General features: G+C 39.6%; 1 protein-coding gene across 2 annotated transcripts in view; it reads left to right on the forward strand.

The window, feature by feature from the left end:
* LOC136884695 (uncharacterized) overlaps window positions 1-12,830 on the forward strand; it is a 348,446-nt gene that overhangs the window by 276,829 nt on the left and 58,787 nt on the right. The gene's annotated exons all lie outside the window — the stretch shown is intronic.

Consider the following 12,830-nt stretch of genomic DNA (forward strand, 5'->3'; position numbering starts at 1 on the left):
AATTCATCACGAACATCGGTGAATCTCCTTGTACGTTGCATCTGGAACAGGGAGAGATCAGGAAAACCAATAGGTTTAAGTACTTGGGAGAATGGTTGGAATCCAATCTCTCTGAAGGAACAGCTTTGTCAACTCGAGTTAACAGGCTTGAAATGGCCTACCAACTGACCAAGAATACGTATAATAAAAAGTGTCTCTCTCGTAATACTAAGATGAAGCACAACCGGACAGTCATCCGCCCTGAAGCCTTATATGCTTCAGAATGTCTAACATTCAACAGGAAGGGACTCATGGAAAAACTTGAAATCCAGGAAAGAAAGATAATGAGGAAGATACTGGGGCCAGTCAAGGAAGGGGACAGTTATAAAAGACGGCCTAACCAAGAGCTCTACAAGTACTGTGAAAGAATAACGAATGTAGCAAGGAAGAGACGCCTAGCATTCTATGGGCACGTCTACAGGATGCATCCTACCAGGTTGACCAACCGGATTCTCAGCTACTGGCAAAATAGGAAGACCAAGTCACCATGGTTGATGGAAGTGAATAAAGATCTACAGGAACTGGGAATAACAGAAGGAATCTTAAAGGATCGTACAGCACTCAGGAAGATGCTTAAACATAAGAAGTTCCAGGACAGATTATCAACAAAGAAGACTGGCGCCCTTTGGACAAAGGAGAGGAAGGAGCAACACAGCCTGAGGATGCGCAACTACTGGGCAAACATCAAAGCCCATTCCAAAATGCAATAGTTGAATGTCGTGGTCCTTAGCTGGCCTATACGAAACAAGAAGAAGAAATGTGAGAATATATTCCTTATTTATGCCTAAAATTTGCAATCCTTTTCTTCATCATCGTTATACTACGAGCGCTAATTTCAGTCAATGCAGAGTTTCACTTGAGCCCTTATAATCACATTCGGTATGGACATTTTTCAAAAAATCAAAAAATGCCTGAGGGTATTGAACCAAGGAACACATTACAGAAAAAATTATATAAGTAATTTGGCTAGGATTTGAATCAGAAACAAAACGAGTAAAGAAATATGCAATTTTAGGCCTTTTTCCGGAACTGCATTTAGGCCTAAAGTGATTATCAAATATTTGTTTTAGTTTGATAGTGCTATCCAAGACTCACAATTTGAAACCTTTCCGGGCCATTTAGCCCTTCAACATTCGGCACAATTGAGGAAAATGCTTAATTTTACGTTTTTCGTAGTGTGGGAACCCGCACTTTGCCTGCTAATGAATGTTTCCAACATTAAAAATAACGCAATATCCCGTGTGCGAATAAAAGATTAGTACTTAACACAATAAACCACAGAATGCTGTTGCTATAGGCAACCCTGCACTGCACGTTTAGAGAGGCTCCTTATACAGTCCCGCAGCACAAACTGCCTTGCATTTCTCCCACGCTACCAGTAGCAGCAGGTGTTACCAGATAAATCACTCCACCCAAATTGAATTACATTAACATACCGTCATAAATAATGTCTGCAATTATCATGACAGGTGTCTTCGTGCGACATCTAGGTACACTTTAAAGAATAGCCCTTCAACTGTTTTGTCCGGCGCAGTTTGTATTTTAGCTTGACACGAACATTTACATAATAAGGAGTCTTGTGAAAATGGCATTCTTGGACAGCATTGAGTTGTAACGTGCCATGAAGAAGTAAAGGCTACAGCTATATACAAAAGTATGAGAATTATTATGTAGAGATCAAAACGCTGCAGAGTTCTCTCGAGTTCTGGTAAACCTACCGACATGAGGCTAGTGTATTTTAACACCTTCAAATTGCAGAGATGAATTACACTAACGACAACCTTCTTTTAATGTTACCGGGCGAGTTGGCCATGCGGTTATAGGCGCGCGGCTGTGAGCTTGCATCCGGGAGATAGTAGGTTCGAACCCCACTGTCGGCAGCCCTGAAGATGGTTTTCCGTAGTTTCCCCTTTTCACACCAGGCAAATTCTGTGGGTGTACCTTACTTAAGGCCACGGCCGCTTCCTTCCAACTCCTAGGCCTTTCCTATTCCACCGTCGCCATAAGACCTATCTGTGTCGGTGCGACGTAAAGCCATTAGCAAAAAAAATCTTTTAGTGTTATTGTACTTTTGTGGTTTTCGGTGACGCCGAGGTACCAGAATTTAATCCCGCAGGAGTTCTTTTATGTGCCGATAAATCTACCCACACGAGGCTGACGTATTCGTGCACCTTCAAATACCACCGGACTGAGCCAGGATCGAACCTGCCACGTTGAAGTCAGAAGGCCAGCGCCTCAACCGTCTGAGCCACCTGGCTTCATAGTAATTATATCAGTGAAAGGAAGCAATGTGAAAGATTCGAGAGAACTCTGCAGGTTGGAAAAGGAAGACAACATAGAATTTATTTATTTACTTTATGCCCTTGTGTGTGGCGAAGTTAGGGCCCACGGCCCTCTCTTACACTTAGCCACAGCATACAGTACATAGTGACAAAATTTGAAAGTTAATAAGACTGTATACAGTATCTAGATACTATCTAAATTAATGGAAAAAAATAGTACTAGTGCACCAGTGTTGCTCAGCGGCATTCCTTATAAACAGGTCAGATAACTCGTCTTGATATGCTTGTCGCAGTTACATTGCTTTGCCTGCCCTTTTCAATAGTTTTAGGAACATTTAATACCGATACATGATAATTGATGCATTCTTAATTTATTTTACACATCTTTCCATACAATATACTCTGTTCTTTGACCATTCGGCCGTTTCTGGATCTTAACATTTTCAAACGATCTTGCCCGAGGTAGTTCAACATACAATTGGCGGTGACTGAATACTGCTTCGGTTAGTAGACACCCCACTTTTTCAAGCGTTTGTCCTTGCGTTTTCTTAATAGTCATACAGAAGGCTCGTCAACTTGATACCTTCCCGTCTGTACGTACGCAGACTGATTTCTCATCGCAGCATGTAAGCGATTAGGACTGTTCTGCCGCCTGTTGAGTATATTGAGAAGCTGGGGAAGGTCAGAGAATCAAATAGTATTTAGCAGAGAGTATTATTCTTCCATCATCAGAGGAAGTGTAAGTGTTAGTTGCTTAGCAACCTACTACAGAATGTATTTCAGGTTACGGTAAGCCTTCGCCTACAATTATTAGGTTGATTTTCCAAGATATGCAAGATTTTTCCTGTACTGGTGACTTGTTCCACTATCTTGTCAGTAAACTTTATGTTGGTGTGAATTCTTTCAGAGTGTTTATTCACAACGAATATCTTGGTCTTCTTGACATTGAAGTCTAATCTGACAATGCTGTTCACAATACATTCAGCTCCTTAAACAACTCTTCCTCGGAGTTTGCTACATTTTCTATGTCATCTTCAAATCGAATGCATTGCGTATGACGTCCATTTTCATTTACTTCTTTGGTATTTGCCTTAAACTTATTCATGGCTTCTTCAATGAAAGGTACTGAGAGAGACAGCAACGCTGCCTTACACCTTTCCTGACTTTTTCTGTCTGGATACTTCCTCCGATATAAACCATCGTGATCTGTCGCATTATCAGCCTCCTGTCTTTTTAGTCCAAACCTGTAGCTTTAAGAATGTTAAACAGTTTGTCCCAACTCAAGTTATCGAAAGCCTTTTCAATATCTAGAAACGCTACATAGGTGTTATTTTGTTAATGGTTAATATTATCTATCTACATTACCTGACAATAGCTCTAAATCATATTGGCTCTCATTCACTGTAACGGTGGATTGACTTGATAGCTATATCACCGGGCTCAAGGAAAGGCTTCATAATAGACCCCACAATCAGAACCGAAGCATCATCCACTCAACCGTATGATGTACGGTGATATGTGATATATATGAACCCACAATTTCATACTATGCCGAGAAATATCATCTGGACTCCATAGAAGTTTTAGGATTGATGATAGAAGCAAGAGGCACTATTACACCCACACTTCACAACTTTTGTAAGAAATTTAATTTGCATAACCAATTCATTAAGAACACTGGGTTAGCAGCACGGAAAGGATCGTTAGCAATAGTAAAAAATCGTTTATACTCTTAGTTATATCTTTGTCCTATAAGGAATTTCTCGTGGATTTCAAAACTATTGACTGATACAATGTTTCATTATTTAGGATTTTCTGTAGTATACCTATCATTTATAGACAGGTTTTAAACGGCCCTTGTAATTATTAATCAAATTTTTATGCAAGTTTTGTCTTTTGGGCAACCTCCAAATGGAGGAAGTAGAAATAAATGCATTTGTAAATAAAATAAACATACATACAAGCTTTAAGAAGAAATATCGACAGGACCGTTTAAATGATACCTTTGAAGTGATATTACGTATACGCACAGGGAGAGTGTTCTATAGCCTTACTCCAGACACCTAGAAGGAGCGGCTGTGTACATAACAGTGATTAAAGGGTATCAGAAGGGTAGAAATTGGTTTGGTATGATGTCCATAAAGAAGAGGATGTTAAAATTTGAGGATAAGTGTTCTGATGTAGATTCGTTCAGAATTCGAAATATTATTGTATCAGTATGTAGGTTTCTTAGTGTATCAGTTACCCTGCTGTGGATGTGAGACGCAGACATAGAATACACCCACGGTATCCCTTGCCTGTCATAAGAGACGACTAAAAGGGGCGACCAAGTGATGATATCAAAACCATGTGATTACTTGTGATGAGTACCATTATGTGAGGAACACCATCGGTCTACATTGCCTATGATTAGTAGCACTATGTGAGCACCGTCATGAGTATACGTGGCCTGTGATTAGTTCCACTAAGTGAGGAACTCCACGGGAATACTGGCGCCCGTGATTAGTCCCACTACTTGAGAAATATCATGGTTCTTCGTTGCTTGTGACTAGTGCCCTTATGTGCGAAACACCATAGGTTTGTGTTACCTGTGAGTGGTGCCATTGTGTGTGACATACGATGGGTCTACATTACCTTCGATTAGTACCACAATGAACCTACGTTACCTGTGATGAGTACCACTATAGTAGGAACACCATGATTCTGCTTACTAGTTATTAATAGCATTATGAGGGGGCGGTGACCTGGATTTTGGACTCCTTTAGGTAAGTATCATCCCAGTACTTAGGGCATTTTGAATGTGATCCACTGATTGTTTTCTTTTCACGGTTATTTTTTCATCGTCATTAGCTTTTCTTTAGACTCTAGTCATTCGATACATTTTGAAGTTTTCATTTCGTTCACTTGGTACCATGAGGGGTCGATGATCTAGCTGTTAGGCCTCTTTAAACAACAAACATCCTTATCATTAGAGCCCGGATTTTTATGCATTAATAGGTTAGAATGCAAAGTTTCTGAAGCGAGCAGTAAGTATAGGCTACCTTCACAACGATTATGCTATGGAGTTTGCATAAACATTAGGAGTACGGCACTTCAGAACTCCTATAATTTATGTTATTCTTGTTACATTATGGAAGAGCGGGTGGCCGACACTTCCTATTAACCCTGGCCCTAGCATATATTCAGCCAAGATAGCATCCCATAATAAGAGAAGATGTGTGTCCGAAAATTTAAAGAAAATATAAATGTGGAAGAGTTCATGGTCTTTTGAAGTTTCATTGTTTCTTCTACAGTTGCATCGTTAGTACGACGTCACAAAAATGAGTGTTTGCCTAAGTATTATTTTCATACATTATGGAAGAATGGATTGTTTAACTGATATAAGTAAACATGTTCACGTAATAGTGTACTCATACCAACAACCCTTGAGTTCTATAGATGCTGTGAACGCCCAGATTACAGTATGTCCTTTTTTTTTATTAAACAGTGTACTATTGTTGGAACACCCTGTCCTATAGAAGTGTTCCAAGGTCTCATGGACCTGCTGAAGTACTCTGGAATGTGCCGCCCTAGCATTGGTACTGGGCCAACATGCACCAAATGTCAAGGTCCTCGCTGGGACCTCCTCGGGCAATTGTTTACAGATCCTCGAGGATAGGAACATGGACCGCAATGCAGGAGAGTCACACAGACCGAAGGCAGTGTTATGGTAAAGATTTAAACAATGAATTAATAAATATATATGGAGTAAGAGAGAGAAAATCTACAAGAAATAGCTGCTCTAGAACAATGAGTACTGTGCGATAACATCAAATAGATAGTAATTTCTTCACTATTTATCTTACAATATAATTAGCTTAATTATTGTTTTAAATTTGAAATTCCTGTATTGTACAGATGTCAGGAAAACTTTATTTTTCTTTACATTGTAATTTACCATTGACACTGAATTACTGTACATAAAACATATAAAAAATAATATATTTTATAAACGAAACAGGAATACCAAAACGTAGAAAGAAATAAACTGAAAATTTTGTGACAGATCCTCGCAAACCGAAGAGCAACCCAATCACCTCCCAGCAACTGGCGGCATGTGATGTTTTCCTTCAAAGTACATAATACTGGATTCGTAGTGTCCCTTCTTTTCAGAATCACCTTATTTGGCCTGTGAACTCTTACTCTCAAACCTCATTTTTGGATCAGTAACAAGGCCGATTTTTCTCTTTCTGTTAATCGCGACAATGGATTGCTGAAGTAAATCCGGTCATTTTGAGTTGAAACCAATGGTATATCCTTCCTGGTCTGTAGTATCATCACTGGTTTGTCATCAAGGCTACCACATATGGAATCCCAATCAATGTACGTCCGATATTTTAAAATGAAAAAATCACGCTGTAATGTTGCATATATTCTAAATAAATGTGGAGATCCCGTGGCTTTGATGCCGATATCAACAGTCGAGAAAAACTATAATCTCCCCGGTCTCTCTGATGCCCTGTAATTTTAGGAGAAATTTTTCATTGGACCAGAGCGTGGTAACAAGGCGGACACTTGGCCTAAAATCCCAACCTGTATATTCCTTAGACAGCTAATGAACGTTGCCGTCAAAGTGGTTGCAACGAGAGCGAAACGTTAATACATCTACTGTGGTTCTGCAGGTGCACCGAACTGCTAATCGTCTCTATCGAGTAAGGACAAGAAGAACCGGGCGAGTTGGCCGTGCGGTTATGACCGCGCGACTGTGAGCTTGCATTCGGGGTTCTAATCCCACTGTCGGCAGCCCTGAAGATGTTTTTCCGTGAGTTCCCATTTTCACACCAGCCAAATGCTGGGGCTGTACCTTAATTAAGGCCACGGTCGCTTCCTTCCAACCCCTAGCCCTTTCCTATCCCATCGTCGCCATAAGACCTATCTGTATTGGTGCGACGTAAAGCCACTAGCAAAATAAACAACAAGAAGAGTGGACGTCGTAGTCACCAATAAGAAAGAGAACAAGGCGATGGTATTAGATCCTGCCATTCCCTTCGAAAGGCACCTTTAACAGGCTCAGGATGTTAATTTCGGAAATAATAATAATAATAATAATAATAATAATAATAATAATAATAATAATAATAATAATAATAATAATAATAATAATAATAATAATAATAATCGTATGGCCTCAGCTACCGTGTGCAGACATTTCAATTTGACGCCATCTGGCTGTCTGCTCGTCAATTTTGACGTTCCGTTTTACTCTAGGCCCCCACTAGATGGCAGACCGAGTAAACCGAAACTCTCTTGGGCGTCTATGGCTGAGATTTAATGAATTTTGTCGGGTAAACACCAAATGTGTCACCAGAGATCTTTAACATGCCGACATCGTACGACATGGAGTGTCGAATGGACTTTTTTCCGCCCTTCAAAAATCCGACTACCTCTGCCGGGTTTGAACCCGCTATCTTGGGATTCGGAGGCCGACACTCTACCGCTGATCCACAGAGGCTATGTATACGCCATATCTGCCATATCTGTTGGCCAAGTATTATATTCCTCGTGTTCAATGGGTTTTCAGACGTCTCCTGTTTGCATCCAGAGGTACCCTGCCAAATAACACAGCCACTACCCACAAAAACTTTAAAATTTCGTCTTATGAAGTGAAAAATCTTGTTACAAATCGTAAGAGATTCCGTACAATTACACAATTGTATTTATACGTAATATCGTAATCTCTAGCTAACTTTACTTCTTCTTCTGCTTCGTCTCGAATGACTCACTTAGGACCACGCGGAATCAGCATTTGTTGGCTTTTCCTTTTAGTCCAGTATTCCTTCACGCGAAGTGAATGGGTGTATTTTTCTTGCAGGCACCATACATTCCGATTAGTCTTTATCTCATCATCCTCAAAACCCTGTATGAGGGTGATTTTGCTGATTTAATCTCGGTCCAGTAGATCCTAATTCCTTCAGGTCTTTCTCTGTCTGCTTGTACCAATTTGATCTAGTAGTTTTATTCTTTAAGAATGTGTAAATTCTGTGAGTCGGTCTGTTTCAGTGTCCCATGAATTGGCTATCTATGACTTTTCCAGCAACAATTATTATTATTATTACAAGTTGTTTTTCGTCACACCGACACACATAGGTTTTGTGGCGGCGATAGCACGGGAAAGGGCTAGGAGTGGGACGGAAGTAGCCATGGGCTTAATGAGGTAAACTCCCAGCATTTTCATGGTGTGAATATGGGGAACCGCTGAAAACCACCTTCAGGGCTGTCGACAGTGGAGTTCGAACCCACTGTCTCCCTAATACTAGATACTGGCCGCACTTAAGCGACTGCAGCTATCAAATATCGTTCCTTGGGCATTGAAGAACGATACAATTCCTGGTCCGAAGTTGTGCGTAATTCTATTCTAATTCACTTCTATTCCGTAAAAACAGGGAGTGGAATTCAAAAGATGTTAATTGTGATAAGAAAGTCGAACACTGTAAACAAACTTCATGGATACATTTTATTAATATCCACGTAATGACGTCATAAGAAGAGTGTTGGGAGTTTGGAAGTGAAAGTAATTACCTCGTCACGGTCATGGCCTAAGGCTCGTGATGTGTTCCAAAGGTCAAGGTGACAAATGAGTGCCTGTTCGAGCCCAACCGCGACCATTGCATTATGTCTAGACGTCGGTCTCACTTAAAACAACCGCCGTTATAATGAAAGTGATTACTTCCCTACAGATTTTAAACAAAGTCGCTATAAGACCTATCTATGTCGGTGCGAAGTAAAGCACATGGCAGACATACAAACAGATCCTTGCAGATAGTCACTTTGCTAAGCATTCTTGTCTTTCCACGTGTTCTACTTTTGAGAAGAGATGTTACAGACTAATTGGTGACCTTATCCTCGTTCTTCTAATACCAAGATATTGGATTCAAGCTGATCTTTTTTTTTGCTAGGGGCTTTACGTCGCACCGACACAGATAGGTCTTATGGCGACGATGGGATAGGAAAGGCCTAGGAGTTGGAAGGAAGCGGCCGTGGCCTTAATTAAGGTACAGCCCCAGCATTTGCCTGGTGTGCGACGGTTCCGTGTCTTTGTTTTTACAACATTCGAATAGAACACAATTCTGACACCGAGATAGCTCTTAACCTTGTCGTTACTCTTCCTATGTATGTTTATTTTAGGAATAGATCGTGTCACTGCAAACATTTAAACTTTTAGCAACTCTGGGGTGAAATATCGTCTATTAAAAAAACAGTTTATGGTCTTTGAAATAGATCCTCCTGTCAAGACGAATAGATTGCGACACTTCTTCCAACCGCACACTCAGAAGGTAGTAGCAGGCACAAGAACAATCCAAAGAAGGCCACTTCTTCTCCAGAGCCATTTCAATGAATCTAGGACTCCATCCCGTGCTCTAGAGGTGCTTGACCCACAGTAAATTTTCCAGATAGTAAGTTTAGTCGAGTGCTATGCTGGAGCATAGACGCATACTTCCATAATCTCGGTCGTTTCGGACATTTTCTTTCTCAACCCTTTTCACCCTTAAGATAATGGGAGTTGAACTTTGACTTCAACATCATCCGGAGTATCACTACTCATCTCAACGACCCCGAAAACTATGGATTCAACACTTTTCAATTATTTTTATACTTTACCCGCTCCCCACCACACCCTTAGGCGTGCTGAGGGTGTCTTACCCCCCACATTGCAGTGCTTTTATAAAGATAGTAAGTTATATGTGTATCAAGTTTGGTTGAAATTGCTTCAGTGGTTCAGGAGGAGATGGGAAACATACATACATATATACATGTAAATTGGGAGTTTAAGTTACTCAACTCCGAGAGAGATGAACTTTGTAGCAGTATTATAAACTCACTGGGCCGCTGACTGGTAGAGAAACACAAAATCGTGGACAAACACCTGAAGACATTTTCTAAATTTGCAAACAAAATCAATTATGACATCTTACAACGAACAAACAGTTAGTGATTGTTAAAAAACATATGTCATTAATTATATATATATGGGTATTAATTAGTTACGATATTATGTACATATAAGCATGTAGTATTACTTTCCGTAATGTAACACGTTGTTATTTTTTATCTATATTTATAGCAAAATGAGATATATTGTGTTAAAATAGTAATTATCAACACTGAATGAACTCTTTTCACCAAAACTGATTAAGGACTTGAACTCAAAATCGATACAAGAAAGCAATATGCAATATTAGTTTCCACGACAAAATTGAAGAAATACTGTTGTTCAACAATTTTAATTCCTTTTATCTCATACATCTTGTTTCTTTAAGCGAGAGGATATTAATTGCTAATGACTTCGTTACAGCACTTTCTTGATTCCACTGTTGAATAGTGAAGGATATAGTGCCAGATACTTTGTAATTATGAATTTTCTGGAACAAAATTGCACATAGGTATTAATCCTTGATTATAGAATTATACTCCAGTCCTGGACTGCAAACCAGATGGTGTTAACAAAAATTCATAAATAAAAATTGAACCAAAGTCCTTTCTGCAGTCATCAATTCATAGATCTATTGGTCAAATATTTTTTGTCTATCAACAACAGCTCTGAGAGAATAGCAGCTAGTCATTGAGAATCTTAGCCAACATACGCTGTTGGTCTTTGCATCGCACAAAGGGAAGGGGGAGAAATCAAGCAGGTGAATCAATTCTGCATGTCACGCAACGGTCGGTTGCTCCTTCTGATTTATCTCTTGATATTTATTTCATCAGCTGGTCCATGTAACAGCAGGTAGGGAACTATAATTAAAGTCAGTAGTGTTCCATTAGCTGGCAGGTAATAGATGAGTTCACTAATGAGCCACTTAATACATCGAGTCTGAACAAGCCGTGCCGCCAGTTCTGCAGAATACCAGACTCAACAATTACATTGTTAGCCGTTGCTCACAATATTAGTCGGAATTCCCGAGCGAAGGAAGTGTTCAATTGAAAGCTCAGAAGGAAACGTGAAGAGATTGGAAGTAGTTTGCAGTATAGTCTCTTGGGAGACTGCTAGCAGAAATGAGTGCTGTGGGACTAGACAAAAGAGTGACCGAATGCGTGGCTATATTTCTAGAAAATAGAACTCAGAGAATTAGAGTGGGCGAAGCTTTATCTGACCCTGAAATAATAAAGAGGAGAATTCTTCAAGGCAGTATTATTGGACCTTTATGTTTTCTTATATATATATCATACGAGTAAAGAATTGGAATCAGAGTTGAAGCTTTTTGCGGATGATGTTATTCTGTACAGAGTAATAAATGTTACAAGGTTGTGAGCAACTGCAAAATGACCTCGATAATGTTGTGAGATGGAGAGCAGGCAATGGTATGATGATAAACGGGGTTAAAAGTCAGGTTGTGAGTTTCACAAATAGGAAAAGTCATCTCAGTTTTAATTACTGCGTTGATAGGGCGAAAGTTCCTTTTGGGGATGATTGTAAGTACCTGATCTACATTGGTGTATTCACATAAAAAGGATTGTAATTAAAGAGTACAGATTTCTCCACATGGTTATGACGATATGTAAGGGTTGTATTAAGGATGTAAAGGAGAGGGCATATAAGTCTCTTGTAAGACCCCAACTAGAGTATGGTTCCAGTGTATGGGACCCTCCCCAGGATTACTTGATTCAAGAACTGGAAAAAAAATCCAAAGAAAAGCAGCTCGATTTGTTCTGGGTAATTTCCGACGAAAGAGTAGCGTTACAAAAATGTTGCAAAGTTTAGACTGGGGAGACTTGGCAGAAAGAAGACGAGCTGCTCGACTAAGTGGTATGTTCCGAGCTCTCAGTGGAGAGAAGGCGTGGAGTAACATTAGTAGACGTGTAAGTTTGAGTGGCGTCTTTAAAAATAGGAAAGATCACAATATGAAGATAAAGCTGGAATTCAAGAGGATTGAGGCAAATATTCGTTTATAGAAAGGGGAGTTAGTGATTGAAATAGCTTACCAGGGGATACGTTCAGTAAATTTTCAATTTTTTTACAATAATTTAATAAAAAGCTAGGAAAACAACAGATAGGGAATCTGCCACCTGGGTGACTGCCCTAAATGCAGATCAGTATTGATTGATTGATTGATTGATTGATTGATTGATTGATTGATTGATTGATTGATTGATTGATTGATTGATTGATTGATTGATTGATTGATTGATTGATTGATTGATTGATTGATTGATTGATTGATTGATTGATTGATTGATTGATTGATTGATTGATTGATTGATTGATTGATTGATTGATTGATTGCGAGGTCTGCTGTTACGTTAAGCTCTAAATTCACTTGCTTCACGAGATAGCTTCCTGTGTTCCCCACTTCCACACCAGACCAGATACTGAGGCTAATACCTTCCCTTTCCTATCATTGTGTCACCAAAGACCTGTGTGTGTTACCATGTCGATAATTACGTGTCCAGATAACATTTTGAAGAAACAACGGAGGGAATTCTTTGAATTCAATTACCGGTACATATTTCTTCAACTGGCCTTCGGTTCAGAGG

This window comes from Anabrus simplex, chromosome 13 (assembly GCF_040414725.1).
Source record: "Anabrus simplex isolate iqAnaSimp1 chromosome 13, ASM4041472v1, whole genome shotgun sequence".
Lineage (NCBI taxonomy): Eukaryota > Metazoa > Arthropoda > Insecta > Orthoptera > Tettigoniidae > Anabrus > Anabrus simplex.